The sequence below is a fragment of the Toxorhynchites rutilus genome, chromosome 1 (assembly GCF_029784135.1).
Source record: "Toxorhynchites rutilus septentrionalis strain SRP chromosome 1, ASM2978413v1, whole genome shotgun sequence".
Lineage (NCBI taxonomy): Eukaryota > Metazoa > Arthropoda > Insecta > Diptera > Culicidae > Toxorhynchites > Toxorhynchites rutilus.
The window spans coordinates 85,139,815-85,157,375 of NC_073744.1; the positions used below are offsets into that span (position 1 = coordinate 85,139,815).

The window sequence follows — 17,561 nt, forward strand, 5'->3', positions numbered from 1 at the left end:
GAACAGTCACAACATTCCTGAAAATTCAATGGCAATGAATAAATGTGAATGAATTCTCATGACTCGAGCTTCAAGAAAAGCTCAGATAGCACAGAATGAATATGAATGAACACAGTTGTAAATTTGTTTGCCGTCGAATGAATGACAGCAGCATCGACAGGCAAAATAAACGCGTTACACTGATAAAAATATATTTTCAATATTACTTAACAAGCTCAATACTTCCAAGCCCTGGAAACAGCCATACCATGCCAAACCGATATAGTGGCTCTCAGATTTTAGGGCGAAAAATCATTGTTTCCCACTTTTTTCAAAAATACATAACTTTTGAACTACTGGACCGATTCAGATAATCGACATATCAAATTGAAGCCATTCAACTAGTATTTGAAAAAAATATTACACTTGCGAAAAAATTAGATTTCGTTCTCATAATTATTGATTGTATTTGTTTTTTATTGTTTACATGACTTTTAACCAAAGAGTGCTTTACTTTTTTACATTTTTTTCTTGAAAGGTTTGTTTACATAACATATCTAAAAATCAGATCGTTTTTTTTTTCATTTTTGAGTTACGATATTTCAAAGTTAAGCGATGGTTTGACATTTTTGTTACATTTTTGTTACATTTTTGTGACATTTACAAAATTGTAATCGATGTCGATTTTTTATCAGAGGATTATTGATATGAAATCGCGAACTAATGAACAGAGAGAAATTTGAGATCACTAATATAAATATTATCTAGGTTCGCTCAGAGGTTTCTGCTTGATTTGCATCATATGACTTCTTTCTATTCGATGAACCCAAAAATAAAAATAAAAACCTAAGATAAATCCGTATCAAGAGTATGGTAGCAATAAAGTAATAATCGTTCGAGACACTTACTACCAAAAATGAAGTTCGAAAAGACTTCAAGGAAATCAAATGTGGACGCAGCCGACGGGGCAATTTAACGGGAGCTATTCGAATAGATATTTTTCAATCATCAACCAATCGATCAATTCGCAGTTCATATCAATAAACATATGAAATCAGTGTTCATATTTAAACCATTAATCCGCTTTTTGAGCCAAAAAGCTTTTGAGAAATCTCCTCTTAATCGGATCCGATTGCAGTATGTAATGGGTTATTTATTTACATCTATTTATACAAAATGTAAATTGATAGCACTAATGTACATTGAAGAAAATATAACCATTCACTCGACCTATGTCAACTTTTTTCAATACGAAAAAAACATATAATTGTTGACATGACACTATAATATTGCTCAGTTTTATAAACATATTGACTACAGCGTAATTATTATATAATTACGAAATAGAAAAAAAATAAATTGAATGAGATAATTTCATCGATTTGAAGAATCGGAACACAATTGGGTGTTAAATAGCTAACACAAAATCTTCTGAGCCATCAATCACGCTAATTAGAATTATGTCAGTTATACAGACGAGACATTTACCTCAGAAATATGTTGAGACACTCACACGAATAATTGCGAATAGTATGTGTTTTTTCCGGGTATTCACCTTTTGATTCCGATAAATTGATCACGACACTCTGTGGGATCGTTCAAATTGACCGAAAGGATAAATAAATCATCGATCGATAAGGATGAATAAACTATTCATTTCACAAACAGATTTCTTCGTAATCCTTTGTTTCCTTCGCGTTCCTCACACACGCAACCACCATCATGCTGTCTGATTTCTTTGAATTGCAATATTTATTTTCCTGTCTCAAGCAAGCAATCATATTCGAGAAGTGAGAAAGCTCAAAGGTTAGGTTAAACTCACAACGGTCGTGGTCGTAGATGTTGATTTCTTACTTCGATTTTCGTTGCCACGTTGTCTGGTTATTCACTCCACTGTATTGGCTTCGTAAGAATACTTCCTTTTGTTGATACACACAAAACTTTTGAGTCGATGTTGAAGAATTGCTACGTTTATTGGATATATCAGGATATGTGTTTGTTTCACCTCACGTCAAATCTCTTCAATTGTACGAAACACCACCGAACACCATTCGGTGTGCGAATGGACGCCCACAAATTCGATTTATCACACACCTCCTCAGATTACACGTGGATTTCGAGTGCATTCCACCACACAATCACCCCAAAACATTCATTCACTATAGACACTTGTATGTCTTTCGAATGATTCACATTTGGTTCCGAGCATACACACAGGGCAGTTATTGGGTGCAACCGCGACTATGCCGCTAGAAACAAAGAATCGTGGTAGGAAAATTAATTCGTATAATTTTCCTCCTACGTCAACAAGGGATATGTGAACACCTCCCTCTTCTTTCACTCAGCATTAGGATTATATTTTTTTACAATCAACAGCTATGCTTTCATTACGAACACCCGCCCGACTAGCGAAGCACTATTGTATCCGCCGTTACGAACGATAAAAACAGAACTGAAAAGTCCTGGTCCGATTGGAAAGAGACTGCCGACACATAGCGCGCGGCTTCGTGAGTCGACTTTCCAGGATCGATTTTCCGCCTTATCGGGTCACACTCGGTCCGTTCGCACCAGAAGCAGCACTAGCGGCGCGGAGAGATATGTTTCCATGCTGAGAAGTAACCTTGGAAGAGAGCCGAGAGTGCGGAGAACAGTTTTCCAGTGTTGCGGAAAATAAGCCCAGAGAAAACAAAACAAACTCCGTCTGATGCGCGAAAAGTCTTCGGCAGATTTAGCAAAAAAATAAATAAAAGCTTCGTGAATAAGGGGAAATATGTTTTCCTCGGCGAACACGTTGGCCTGGATAATCGACGAATCACGGAGAGCATCTTCCACCATAACCGACGGAGGACATTTGTTGCATCAGCAGAGCGCGTCGTCTAGTCAGACGCAAATTTTGCAGACACAAACGAATCCGATCGGAAATGTGGTATGCCATGTGTCAGGGAAAAAAGGTAATGGATTACTTAATATTCAGAAACGAAATATAAAAAAAATATATATATACCGGAAGAAAGGTACGGCACCATGTGGAGATCGTAAACACCAATGTAAGATTCTAGGGTTTGAAATAATTTCCCCAGCTTGGTCGGTAAGAAGGTAGTTGAAAACGACGTAAATAAAGAAATCGGAATTACAAACATGAAACTTTAATCAAACGTGGTATTGGGGTAATTAACTTTTGAGCTGAAAATAAATGGTTGTTTTTGATACATTATTGAAATAATATGTTACAAAGCACTATTCGTTACTTTGATATACTTTATATTGCATCATGTTCTCAATTTTCTATACATCTTTTGGAGCCAGCAATTTAACAAACAGATTTTTGATACAATTTTCTGAGGGCAAATCGCAGTGAGATCGCTTTGCATTGATTTAGATCAGGGGTTTTCAAAGTGGTCGATATCGACCCCTTGGGGTTGATACTGGTTCCACAGGGGTCGATATAAAAGAAAACTAATTTTGTGGGTCGACAAGATATAAGATTCGACCTCTTTCAAGATCCAACTTGTTATAAGAATGACTAATATTTTAATGTGAAGTATTATTGTTGTGATATGTATTAAAAATTAATAATTACATTTGATATTCACTGAATGTTATGTCTATTGTTTGATAAGAAAATGATGTCAAGTTCACTCACTTAACCAACCGTAACATTTTTGAATTAGAAACTGTTCTTAGAAACTATCTGTTTTGAATAAGATAAAGCTAAAATTTTTAAATCTGGCTATAGGGGTCGATTGCATCACTCCATTCTGGAAAAGGGGTATCTCTAGTTTTTCGTGAAAGTTGGTAGTCTTTTTCCATGTCGCAAGATATAAGACCCATATTTTTTAATTTTTTCATTAGGGTTCCCATTTCCATTTTAGGGTGGTTGTATTTGTTTTCCATTGTTTCGGGAACAAGGGTGATTTTAATATTTTTTCTTGAAGGCTAAGTTTTATTTACATAACATAAGTCAGAGATGTGTTTTTTTAGTTTTTTAGCTATGAGTTGTAACAATCCACCGATGATTCGAAATATTATATTTTTCCCTTTTGCCGAAAATGGCTTTTATCAAAAATTCGTAACTTTTGAACTACTGGACCGATTCACATAATCGAAATATTCAATTGAAGCCTATAAACTAGCCTTTCTGCGTAATATTTTTTTCCAAAGAAAACAAAAGGCTTCAATTTGATATATCGATCATCTGAATCGGTATAGTAGTTCAAAAGTTAGGAATTTTTGAAAAATGTTATTTTTTGAAGAAAGAGGAAAGTGTCGATTTTTCAGACCAGCCTAAAATGACAACGTCCACTTCTCTGAGAATCACTATATTGGTTTGATATGAAATGGCTGTATTTAAACACGGTGATCCATATTGTCACAGTTCATTAGATAAACAGTGCTGGAAACTTTTCTGGAACTGCTTTCACAGGAGTGGGTAAATCTTGGATATTCATCAACGGATCTTCACTCCCCTCATAACATTAAACCCGTAATAAGTCATAGTTTATGCACAATAGGAACGTAAATAAAATATCATACTAGGAAAAAATATGCAGACGCTTTTTAATCCGTACACTTTTTCATTACATTCAGTATTATGCCAAAACCATGACATTTTTTACATGTTGAATTAATGTGGCGGATGGTTACTATTGTGTCAATCTAGTTTAGTGTCAAACAAAACAATGTCGAAACAAAACAAAAAAAATGTCAAAAATCAAAAATCAATGTGAATTTCATAAACCCATGTACGGAATAAAAAGCACATTCAGAAAATGATTTTAAATCCGGACGATTGAATTTCTCATTGAAGGAGTTGCATAAGGGTATGTTAGAAGCCTTAGTATGGAGTATGGAGTGTGTAGCAAAGATTTTCGATCCGAGAAACTGCAAGACTCTTCGGTATACAGGACGGGGTCGATTATATGACCCGTTGGTATGTACGTGAGCAACTTTGTAACTTTGTCTGTAACGCTGTTCAACATTGATAGAAATTTAACCCCCTTCCTGTTGACCGATTAATCTGAAATTTGGAACACCCCTTGATTTCCACAGTTATTATAAAAGTGCGTATTTTTTTGAAAATCCAAAATGGCGCCCGCTATAAAATGGCAGATTTCATATTTTCTCTAAACCCAATTAAAATGGGTATCAAACGAAAGGGCTTGACTAGTAGTTGTTTATGAAAAATTCAAATCCAAAATGGCCGCCAGCATAAAATGGCCATATATATTTTTTCCAAACGTTATTAATATGGGTATCAAATGAAAGGGCTTGACTAGTAGAATACAATTGAGGGGCTTAGAATGGAAGGGGTGTAAGTGATTTGATCGATTTCTCTACATCGACTCTCTCTTTTGGTCATAGCTTAGCCTTAAATACATTCCCAGCTGTATTTGACAATCTGGAAGATAGGTCAGAACCTCACCTATCAGATTCTATAGCAAACTTAAATTGGAATGTTTTTGCAATTGAGTTATTAATTAACGAAAAAGTTGATGAAGAAAAATCGATCAAGTCACTTACACCCCTTGCATTCTAAGCCCCTCAATCTTTGATGAAAAATGTAAATCCAAGATGGCAGTCGCTAAAAATTGGTGGAAAACATATTTTCTCAGAACTCCATCAATATAAATAGTAATATAAATATAAATTAGTAAAACACAGTTATTTATGAAAAATGCAAATCCCAAATGGGCCACGTAAGATTTCCATTATCTACAGTAAGTTGTTTCATTACATGCCCCACGATTTTATTTTAGTCTCATCAATGCCCTTGATTAATAAAGAAAGGGGTGTGATAGCTACCAACTGCTACACCCAAAATGGATTTTTAGCTCATGTTTTGTCATCCTAATTTATGACATTAAATGAGACATAACATAACAGAAAATGTCATGGCTCACAAATACTGGTAAGCTTTTGTATAATATACATGGTACAGCAATATAAGATTTATACGAGCCTGCGAAACCAAAGACAAATAAGTATTCCGCATGCTTTGCCACATACACAGCCCAGACCGAGATAGATATTGTTCTCCTTCATGCGCTCCTTTTTTTACTCTTAGAAAACACTTCCCAACTTCATTTTATAATCAGGTACAATGTTATCACGTATTTGCTGAACAACTTCTTAAGCATCATTAGCCATGTGGATAGCGTGGTCGTATAAATTAGCTTTGCATTCCAGCCGGCCTAGGTTCGATCCCCATTGACGTTGTATGGCCTTTTTTTGGCACAATCCCAAATGAAATGAGAACGAAAACAGAAAGAAATGTCTGCACGCATACATACAAACCATTTTTAAGCTTTCAAAATAGCTCATTATTTGCGCATTTGACCCAACAGCACACTAAATGGCATCATTTGTGCCAAAGATGACATGTTTTCTGTCAACGCTAGTTTGGGTGTACCTGCCTATTTATTTTCTAGCTTTGAGTACATCATCTGTATTATTATTATGTTTAATCATAATGAAACCGTTGAACTTAAGGAGTGTTTTTTACTTATTTAATTTTTTTAGTTTTTAGTACATTATCTGAATCATTACTATATTTCTCTACAATAAAACCATTCAACAATTTGTTTAAAATTTTTGCATTTTTCATGAATAACCGTATTCTACTAGTCATTCTCTTTCGTTTGATATTGATGGAGTTTTGAGAAAATATGTAATCCGCCATTTTGTAGTGGTCGCCATCTTGGATTTATATATTTCATCAATAACTGTTTTCTACTAGTCAAGCCCTTTCAGTTGACACCCATATTGATGGGATTTTAAAAAAAATATGGCGCCATCTTGTAGTGGCGGCCATTTTGGATATCCATTTTTCATGAATAACTGTCTACTAATCAATCCCTTTCATATACCAATATTGATGGGGATCAGAGGAAATATGTAATCCTCCATTTTGGACCGGCTGCCATCTTGGATTTGCATTTTTCATAAATTACTGTATTCTACTAATCAAGCCCTCTCATTTGATACCCATATTGATAGGATTTCAAAAATATATATACCGCCATTCCATGCCAAACCAATATAGGGGTTCTCAGATTTTCGTCAAAAGTGGTAATTTTGTTCTTTATCGCAAAACATTAGACCCGTAGTTTTTGAATTATTTTATTAGGGTGCCCATTTCCATTTAAGGGTGGTCCGAAAAATCTGGAAAGCTATGGATTTTTTACAGAATATATGTCGAAACCAGAGAGGCGTTTTTTTTTCATCTAAATCGGTCCAGTAATTCAAAATTAATTTTTGGACCATCGGTTAACTTTGAAAGATCATAAATCAAAAAATTCGAATTTTAACGTCTACGACACCAGTAAATGAAGTCTGAATGAGCTAATATTTTGAATAGGGTATATTATCGTGCAAATCAACATTTCGTAGCAAGTTCCGAATGGAAAATCGAGATAACTATTTTTATTGGTACCCAAAACCATAATTTTCGTTTCGTATTCCGAAAAAAAAACTAAGTCCCAGAGTGCCGATTTTAGACAAAACAAATTTTTCGAGATGACACTAGATCTCGACGTTCTATACAATTTTAAGACATTTGGCATCAAAGTTTTTTTTTTCGAAAACTCCCATTTCCTCCCCCTTTGGGTGATTTTTCGATTTTCAAAAAACTCAAACTTTGACCGCTTTGCGTCACTCTCCCTTGAGTCCGATTGAGCTGAAATCCGGAATAGGGTGTTTTTTGCATTATGTACTTTTGTATAGGGTAACTTTTTGAAATTTTAGGCTCGATGTTTTCCCATACATTCATTGGCGCCATCTTGTAGTGTTCATCCTGTGAAAATACAATAAATAATTGAATTAATAAAAAAAACTTCTGTACCAAACGTGTTTCCATTTAGTCCCGGTACTTATGATGCACCCATTAATAAGCTCTACAATAATTAATAAATAATTTCTCTCAAATAATTGCAAAGAAAACACGTGTCCGGATTTCATATCATGATTAAAAAAGTGCCCGGGTTTAAAATCACGACACAATGAAAGAAATTTCAAATTTTGAACAAATATAACATGATTTTATGGAATTCTGTGATTCATAACTTAGATGAGGGCCTTATAATTCTATAGGGACGCTAATTTTTCATGTTATGATATGACAATATTTTTTTAGTAGTTGAAGTTATATTCATAAGCGCTTAAGCGTCCGGATTTCGATGCATGACTATATTCGAGTAATCGAGCAAACATTTGTTCTTTGTATAATAGTGAACAGGCATTATTACAAACAAAAATTGTATGGTGTTGTACCTGGGGCAAGAACGTTGGACTACGAAATTATCTTTGATTCAATTCGCTTGCTAATCTCTTCGGATATTATTTTAGAATATATCAATTTTTTCAAAATAACTCTTCAGTGGAAATCGTTTTTTTGAAAAGAGCCGAAAATTTGCGTGGTTTGTAGAATCAGCTGAACATAGTTGATTTATGATTCATTGCTTTCCCTTCAAAATTCGAACGCAATCAATCGAAGATAAAGGGAGAGTACCCTAATGATTTTGAATCCGCACGGCCTTTTAATCCGGACACTTTTTCATTATATTCAACACTAGCTGACGGCAAACTTCGTCCCGCCCAAAATTTATTTTTTGTTATTACATCCACGTTTTCTTATCAAGCGCAAGTTCATGGGTCCAATCGCATAACTGTTCATTGATTGATCCTCTAATCTACCCTTTAAAATTACATTTTATAATAAAATTCCTAATACTATCAGATTATTTTCAGACACAATTCTCGTTCAAGATTTTTCAACAACTTGCAAATGACATGTTTCTCTGTTACATGGAATAAATGTTAGATTCAAAAAATATGATACAATAAAGACAGCCCTAAATGGGACAATTCCTTTCTCGAGTTTGTTCTCATCAACACATTCGACGATCCATTTTTATTTATATAGACAGAAGATGATATAGGAGTGCGTTTTATCACATTAAAATCCATTTCCATTTTCGAACGAAGATCAATTTCGTTAGCGCAAGCATCAAATAAACTAACAACGCTTGTCAATATGTAATTGTAGAACATATGCGAATTAAATTTTTCGAATTTCTCCATTTTACTTCAGAGTTTTCCGAAAATTTAAAGTTGACATGTTTGGTTGAAATATGTGTATTATTAGTTTTTTTTTCGAAAACTCCCATTTCCTCCCCCTTTGGGTGATTTTTCGATTTTCAAAAAACTCAAACTTTGACCGCTTTGCGTCACTCTCCCTTGAGTCCGATTGAGCTGAAATCCGGAATAGGGTGTTTTTTGCATTATGTACTTTTGTATAGGGTAACTTTTTGAAATTTTAGGCTCGATGTTTTCCCATACATTCATTGGCGCCATCTTGTAGTGTTCATCCTGTGAAAATACAATAAATAATTGAATTAATAAAAAAAACTTCTGTACCAAACGTGTTTCCATTTAGTCCCGGTACTTATGATGCACCCATTAATAAGTTCTACAATAATTAATAAATAATTTCTCTCAAATAATTGCAAAGAAAACACGTGTCCGGATTTCATATCATGATTAAAAAAGTGCCCGGGTTTAAAATCACGACACAATGAAAGAAATTTCAAATTTTGAACAAATATAACATGATTTTATGGAATTCTGTGATTCATAACTTAGATGAGGGCCTTATAATTCTATAGGGACGCTAATTTTTCATGTTATGATATGACAATATTTTTTTAGTAGTTGAAGTTATATTCATAAGCGCTTAAGCGTCCGGATTTCGATGCATGACTATATTCGAGTAATCGAGCAAACATTTGTTCTTTGTATAATAGTGAACAGGCATTATTACAAACAAAAATTGTATGGTGTTGTACCTGGGGCAAGAACGTTGGACTACGAAATTATCTTTGATTCAATTCGCTTGCTAATCTCTTCGGATATTATTTTAGAATATATCAATTTTTTCAAAATAACTCTTCAGTGGAAATCGTTTTTTTGAAAAGAGCCGAAAATTTGCGTGGTTTGTAGAATCAGCTGAACATAGTTGATTTATGATTCATTGCTTTCCCTTCAAAATTCGAACGCAATCAATCGAAGATAAAGGGAGAGTACCCTAATGATTTTGAATCCGCACGGCCTTTTAATCCGGACACTTTTTCATTATATTCAACACTAGCTGACGGCAAACTTCGTCCCGCCCAAAATTTATTTTTTGTTATTACATCCACGTTTTCTTATCAAGCGCAAGTTCATGGGTCCAATCGCATAACTGTTCATTGATTGATCCTCTAATCTACCCTTTAAAATTACATTTTATAATAAAATTCCTAATACTATCAGATTATTTTCAGACACAATTCTCGTTCAAGATTTTTCAACAACTTGCAAATGACATGTTTCTCTGTTACATGGAATAAATGTTAGATTCAAAAAATATGATACAATAAAGACAGCCCTAAATGGGACAATTCCTTTCTCGAGTTTGTTCTCATCAACACATTCGACGATCCATTTTTATTTATATAGACAGAAGATGATATAGGAGTGCGTTTTATCACATTAAAATCCATTTCCATTTTCGAACGAAGATCAATTTCGTTAGCGCAAGCATCAAATAAACTAACAACGCTTGTCAATATGTAATTGTAGAACATATGCGAATTAAATTTTTCGAATTTCTCCATTTTACTTCAGAGTTTTCCGAAAATTTAAAGTTGACATGTTTGGTTGAAATATGTGTATTATTTTGATGGGATCCACTCTCCAAGCCAGAGGTGGGAGGAGTGTCGAACCACCATAGAAACGTTTATCGATCCCTAAAATCTCTATATGCCAAGTTTGATTCCATTTGCTTGATTAATTCTCAAGTAATGTAGAAATTTATATTTCATTTGTATGGCAGCTCCCCTTAAGGAGGTGGGAGGAGTGTCTTACCACCATAGAAACATTTATTGCACCCTAAAACCTACACATGCCAAATTTGGTTTCGTTTGCTTGATTGATATCCGAGCTATGCAGAAATTTGTGTTTCATTTGCACTTCTTGGTGAGATACCGTGAGTTGGTAACCGTGAGTGTACCCTTTCGTCTCAATCGGCAGCCAGTTTAGTTCTTTCATTGCAAAATCTTCGACATTACCAACGTACCCAATATCAATATCACATGATAGACACGTGCATTGAGCACGATATGATTAGACAACAACGTTTCTAATAAAATCTCTATCAACGTACAACCCTTCAAACCAGGCTCTCGTCGAAACTTTTGGAATAATACGTACTTCCTTTCGACAAATGTAGAATAATTCTGAGTTCGTCATGAATAAAAATATTAAAAACCTGCAAGGAAACCAGACCATTGAATTGAAATGAAAAACGCAGTTCACTAATCGTTCTTTCGAACCGTTCTTTGGCTCTTTGGTTCAGCGGTATCAAGAAAAACATTGAATGTTAGTTGGAACCCAACAAACGTAGGTTCTTCATGTCATGACATGTCAAAAATTATGAGGCATTTGATTCAGTTTCCATGGAAATTCTCTCAGAGAAGCTTTATAATCGAGGACTTTCACCAATTCTCAATAATTTCCTGTACAATTTACTGTCAGAAAAGCACATGATTTTCTCTCATGGCAGCTCGAAATCTTCTCGTTACAGTTTTATGGGCCTACCACAAGGCTCCTGCCTAAGCCCCCTCTTGTACAGTTTTAACGTCAATGATATAGATGATTGTCTAACTAGAGACTGCACGCTGAGACAACTTGCAGACGATGGAGTCATTTCCATCACGGGTACTAATACCGTTGTTTCGACACGACAAATGAAAATTAATTTTCGACACTGTTCGGCGAGAAGCGGTTTAAATGCGCGACAAAAGGATAAGTCATTTTCGAGATACAAACAAGAGATAACGAGATGCGTTTGGTTCAACAGATGTATTTCGAGTGTTCCTTCGTATGCTTTACAACGATATTTATTGACCGGTGGCTATCGGTAGAATTGGGTTAAAGGATAATAGAGCGCAGGCTCTTTTTGATGTAGACAATTAAGCTGAGGGAATTGCTACGCATTATTGAATACTGTTTGAAAGGCGATTTAGGGATATTCAAATGCGGCTATTGGAATCTAGTCCATTGGCTATTTGTCTGCATGATTTATGGCCCTGTTTGTTATAAACTATATCGATATATATTGATATATTGCCCTATTGTCTTGCTATCAGTAGAAATCGAATCGCCTTTTATTGACGGTTATGAAATTGAGAATTAGGATTGAACACCCGTCGATCTGCAAAAGTCGTTGCAAGATACCCTGAACAATCTGTTCACGTGGGCCCTTAAGCTGGGTATCGAATTCTCTACGGAGAAAACTGAAATGGTCGTTTTTTCTAGGAAGCACGAACCCGCCCAATTCCAGCTTCACATATCCGGCAAAACGATCATGCACTCTAAGTTTTTCAAATACCTGGGTGTATATTTTGATTCTAAATATACCTGGGGAAGACACATTGCGTATCTGAAACAGAAATGCCAGCAAAGAATCAATTTTCTCCAAACAATTACCGGAACATGGTTGGGTGCCCATCCAGGAGACCTCATTAAGTTGTACAAAACAACGATATTATCAGTGTTGGAATATGGCAGTTTTTGCTTCCGATCAGCTGCCAGGATTCATATTATCAAGCTGGAGAGGATACAATATCGTTGCTTGCGTATAGCCATGGGGTGTTTGCATTCGACACATACGATGAGTCTCGAAGTCTTGGCAGGAGTAACCCCACTTACTCCTCAGTCAAGTTTTATGTCTTTATACCATGAGTACCTTACCCACGACGTGCACCCTTCACCAGGCATCTCCAACCAAGTTTGCTTCCCATACTTTTGCAATTCTTCTGTCATTTTTTATCTGTCCATGCGACAAAAAATCCATGGAATCCCAGATCATCTACGCTCCGATTCTATTCCGCCGATATTTTCGGCAGAATATAGGAAAGTTAGATATGATAAAATGTTCTTTAATGACGGTTCATACATAAACGGGTCCACTGGCTTCGGCATCTTCAATGAAAATTCCAGTGCCTCTTTCCAACTCAAAGATCCTTGTTCCGTGTATGTCGCTGAACTGGATGCGATATATTAGGCTGTCAAAAAAGTCCTGCGGTATTTCCGCGAGGTGTCGTAAGCGCGTAGTTCTAGTTGTATTCATTGTATCGAGTCATACTATAGCTTGTTGGAAAGTTATTTTTGCGCGCTATAATATAGTCCTTGACAGTGTTTTGTTTGGTTAAGTCGTTCGTGAGTTATAGTGTCGCAAATATGGAGCAACATAAAGAGAAAATCCGACATATTTTACAGTACTACTATGACAAAGGAAAAAATGCATCTCAAGCTGCCAATAAAATTTGTGCAGTTTATGGACCCGATACAGTTGCCATTTCCACCGCACAACGATGGTTTCAACGTTTTCGTTCTGGTGTAGAGGTCGTCGAAGATGCGCCACGCTCCGGAAGGCCTGTCGTCGAAAATTGCGACAAAATCGCTGAATTAGCCGAGAAAGACCGGCATAGTAGCAGCCGTAGCATCGGCCAAGAGCTGTGGATAAGTCATCAAACCGTTATTAACCATTTGAAGAAGCTTGGATTCACAAAGAAGCTCGATGTATGGGTGCCACACAAGTTGACGCAAAAAAACATCTTTGACCGTATCGACGCATGTGAATTGCTGCTGAATCGCAACAAAATCGACCCGTTTCTGAAGCGGATGGTGACTGGCGATGAAAAGTGGGTCACTTACGACAACGTGAAGCGCAAACGGTCGTGGTCGAAGCCCGCCGAAGCGGCTCAGACGGTGGCCAAGCCCTCATTAACGGCCAGGAAGGTTCTGCTGTGTGTTTGGTGGGATTGTCAAGGAATAATCTACTATGAGCTGCTTCCCTATGGCCAAACGCTCAATTCGGACCTGTACTGCCAACAGCTGGACCGCTTGAAGGTAGCACTCATGAAGAAGAGACCATCTTTGATAAACAGAGGCCGCATTGTCTTCCATCAGGACAACGCCAGGCCACACACTTCTTTGGTGACGCGCCAGAAGCTCCGGGAGCTCGGATGGGAGGTTCTTTTGCATCCGCCATATAGTCCGGACCTTGCACCAAGTGACTACCACTTGTTTTTGTCCATGGCGAACGAGCTAGGTAGTCAGAAGTTAGCCACAAAAGAGGCCTGTAAAAATTGACTATCCGACTTTTTTGCCAATAAGGAAGCGAGGTTCTATAACAGGGGTATTATGAAGTTGGCATCTCGTTGGGAACAAGTCATCGAACAAAACGGCGCATATTTGACTTAAAACAGATGATTGTAACTAATTTTATGAACAAATGAAAATTCAAAAAAAAAATACCGCAGGACTTTTTTGACAGCCTAATACTACGGACTAGGGATCATTGAAACATTGCCCATCGACTATTATTTTATTTTTTCAGACAGTCTCAGCTCAGGCAATCCGTTCAATGAAAGTACAAGTTATAGTCCAACAACTAGATGTGTAAAAATCAAAGAACTAACAATCTGAATTAAATGAAATACAGAAACTTACTCGTATAAATATCTCCTCTCACTACTAATATGTTTCTTTGACGATCAATACATACAAACACATTATAAAACAACCACCGCAAAACGTAAAATCACATAAAACTCCTTGCAGTTGAAAGAGACACTATCCTAGATCAGGTGGCGGGTACCTAGGAATGTTTACACGGGCGACCGGTAGACCGTGGACTATCGTTTGGCCAGCCATGCCCTATAGCAACCAAAGTATTGAGCTGCAATAATTGAAAAACAAATCGTTATTTCTAGCAACAAGTTTCAGTTTTGCTATGCAGGATCGCCAAAATGTGTTCCCACGGAATAATCAGAAACCCACCCGAAGCCGAGTGGTGATTGCCTGCTGAGATGATAGTGGTGAAATAAGCCAAGTGCTCGGCCCACTTGATCGCTAAACTGACGATGTTCGTGTTGCCAGAACATGTAGGTGAATTCTTAATCAACAATCTCCAACCGCTTTCAAAAAACTATGCAAGCCAGGGTAAACGAAATTTTCTACTAAAGAGTTATTTCTGAATTTTCGATCCATTATTAGATAATCTATGAAGTGCAAATTAAATAAAATGATTGTGTAGTCCTGCATCAACAATGCGGTCGAATCTTGCATACAACCCGTTATAATTTTTTTCTCCATATTGTTTGGGATCAAGAATCTATATGTAATGCTTGATTGCCCAGTAAGAATCAAAGCGTTCCAATGATCTGATCTATCGTTTAATGATCTTGTACCTAGTTAATCAGTTACAACAAATCAGTAGACAAAAATATTTATAATCATTTAGAAAGGAAGCGTCATTTGATTGCACCTTCCGTTACCAAAAATGTTCATGGTAAATAGAACATCGTACGATGGAATGTTTTGATCATCGAACTAACATGACTAATACACTGATATGCACATTGCTCGGTGACGGTTTCAATGTACATTAATATTTCCCAGCTCAAAGCACTTACGCTATCGCCGTCGTTCATGAATGCACTGATGAAGATTGAATCGGTTCGCTTGCCATTATGCCTTCCATTTCCGACATAATCCACTATGGTTGTTAAGTTGAAGCTGCATTAATCTTTTGTTCGATGCTCTTTTGACGGCAGGCAGCACCACTTCGCTTGCATTTCACGAGATATTGAACATTTTCATCTACTAATGCAGCAGCCCACATACCATCTCTACAAGAAACACATTTCCTTCGCAAATTTGTAGCATTGGATCTTCGCTTCTCATTGTGAAAAGAACAGTATTTCCATCGCGAGATTGCACAATTGTCAAATGATGTGCATAATTTCTCAACCATCTCAATGATTAAATTTCGATTTTATGCTATCACTTTTCCGTACTCATTTATTTATATAAATTATTAAACTTTGCAGCTGAAAATTGCCAGACATCATCAAATATTTGGATATTTTATTGTATTTTTATGTAATGATTTTTTCGTTCATGGAAATTAATATCTAATATGGTGTGGAGGCGATCTGGCGTAGTGGTAACATCTATACCGCTCAGGCGGAGATAACGAGTTCAATTCTCACTCCCGACATTCTTCCAAAAATGGAAGTAAAAGTGACGAGCCAGCCGAAATGTGTTAAAATCACTATATATCTAATATTTCAGTAATATCGTGTAATAAATTATCCGGTGCAATTTTCATCCGACCAGTGCGAGAAGCGGGTGTGTACATTGGGGAACAGTTCCGACAGGGTTATACGGGCAGAAAATTAATTACTACCTTCCCCTTCCAATCTTAATGAACGATTTCAACCATCCGTTCAACCTTGGTAAAATCTGCTGCTACGAACCGCTTTTCAGCCGTTTGATAGTTTCAATTGAATTTATGCTCGAGGTCGTCTAGAAGCCTTCTTCCGCTAATCACAGAAATGACCTACATAACAGCCCACTGTTCGTTTGTGTTTTCCAGCGAATCACCACTTCAGACGTTTTCACCCTCAAGGCCGACAGCATGATTCAACAGTTTGGGGTAATTTTTCACTCTCACACTTTTCTTGATTGCTCCATGATCCTTAAATACACTCAAGAGTGTTTCTGACGTGAAACTCTTGGCAACGGCAGGTGCTGACACTGGAAGGAATCGTTAACTTGAACTTTGCGAATTTGGAAGCGGGTTTCGTTTAAAGTGTGAAAGGTTTAGAGTCGACAGAACTGTCTTCTTCGAAATTGTTAATACTTTGCATAACATTAATTTATGCCAGTGACACAAGATATATGGTTTCGCTCGAAATTAGGATTTTTTTTTGATACTCCCACAGCGATGAGTTGGTAGATGAAATATTGTTAATCTCTATCAATTAAATTAATTAATGAAAAAACTGTTTTAATGTTTCATCACAGCACTCGCAAAATACTATTTATCTGCCAATGTATTGAAATTTAGTATTTCGAAGCGAGTGAAATCGCCCATTACCGATGTCGATCTGTCATTGGAATGCTCCATAATGCAGTGTTCAAATTTTATTGTTTTTGATTTGTTCTGGCAATCATTTTGACTATAAATATCTCGCCATTTTCTTAGCCAAACTGCATCGATTTTTGTAGATTGGAGTTTTGTGTTTCCATACCGGTTTATGGCGAAGAGGTGTCAGATAACTTGTTCTATTACTTGTGAATCTTTGAAAGAAACTCCAACGTATAATTATTCACAACTCGTCCAGCTCAAAACTTTGCAGGGAAACTAAGTGGAATCATTATCATTATTTGATCTTATCTTCAAAGAATATTCTGATCTGAAATGGATTCACGCCCAGTAAAAGTAAAACATTTGTTTTCAGAAGAAAATCGCCACTTGATTGCACCTCCCATTACCAAAATCGTTCATTGTAATTGTAATTGTTCATTGTAAATTTCATAACTACAGAACCACTTCATTTTTCTGAGTTTTGGAAAATCTTAAAGGTCATGGCATGTTTTAATGAATAGAGGCTTCAGATTCGGGATTGGTGAGCTTGTTTACCAAATCAAAACCATGTCAAGAACTTATGAGAAGTGATCGTACGAATAGT

General features: G+C 36.4%; 1 protein-coding gene across 6 annotated transcripts in view; it reads right to left on the reverse strand.

Annotated features, from left to right (window-relative positions):
- LOC129769468 (uncharacterized) overlaps window positions 1-2,415 on the reverse strand; it is a 565,408-nt gene extending 562,993 nt beyond the window's left edge. For 2 of the 6 annotated variants that reach the window (XM_055771768.1, XM_055771776.1), the window contains exon 1: window positions 1,468-2,415. The gene's annotated coding sequence lies outside the window, so the exon portion shown is untranslated. The remainder of the gene's footprint in view (window positions 1-1,467) is intronic. The other 4 variants (XM_055771806.1, XM_055771799.1, XM_055771792.1 and 1 more) reach the window with 4 other exon arrangements.
- Window positions 2,416-17,561: the final 15,146 nt, after the last annotated feature.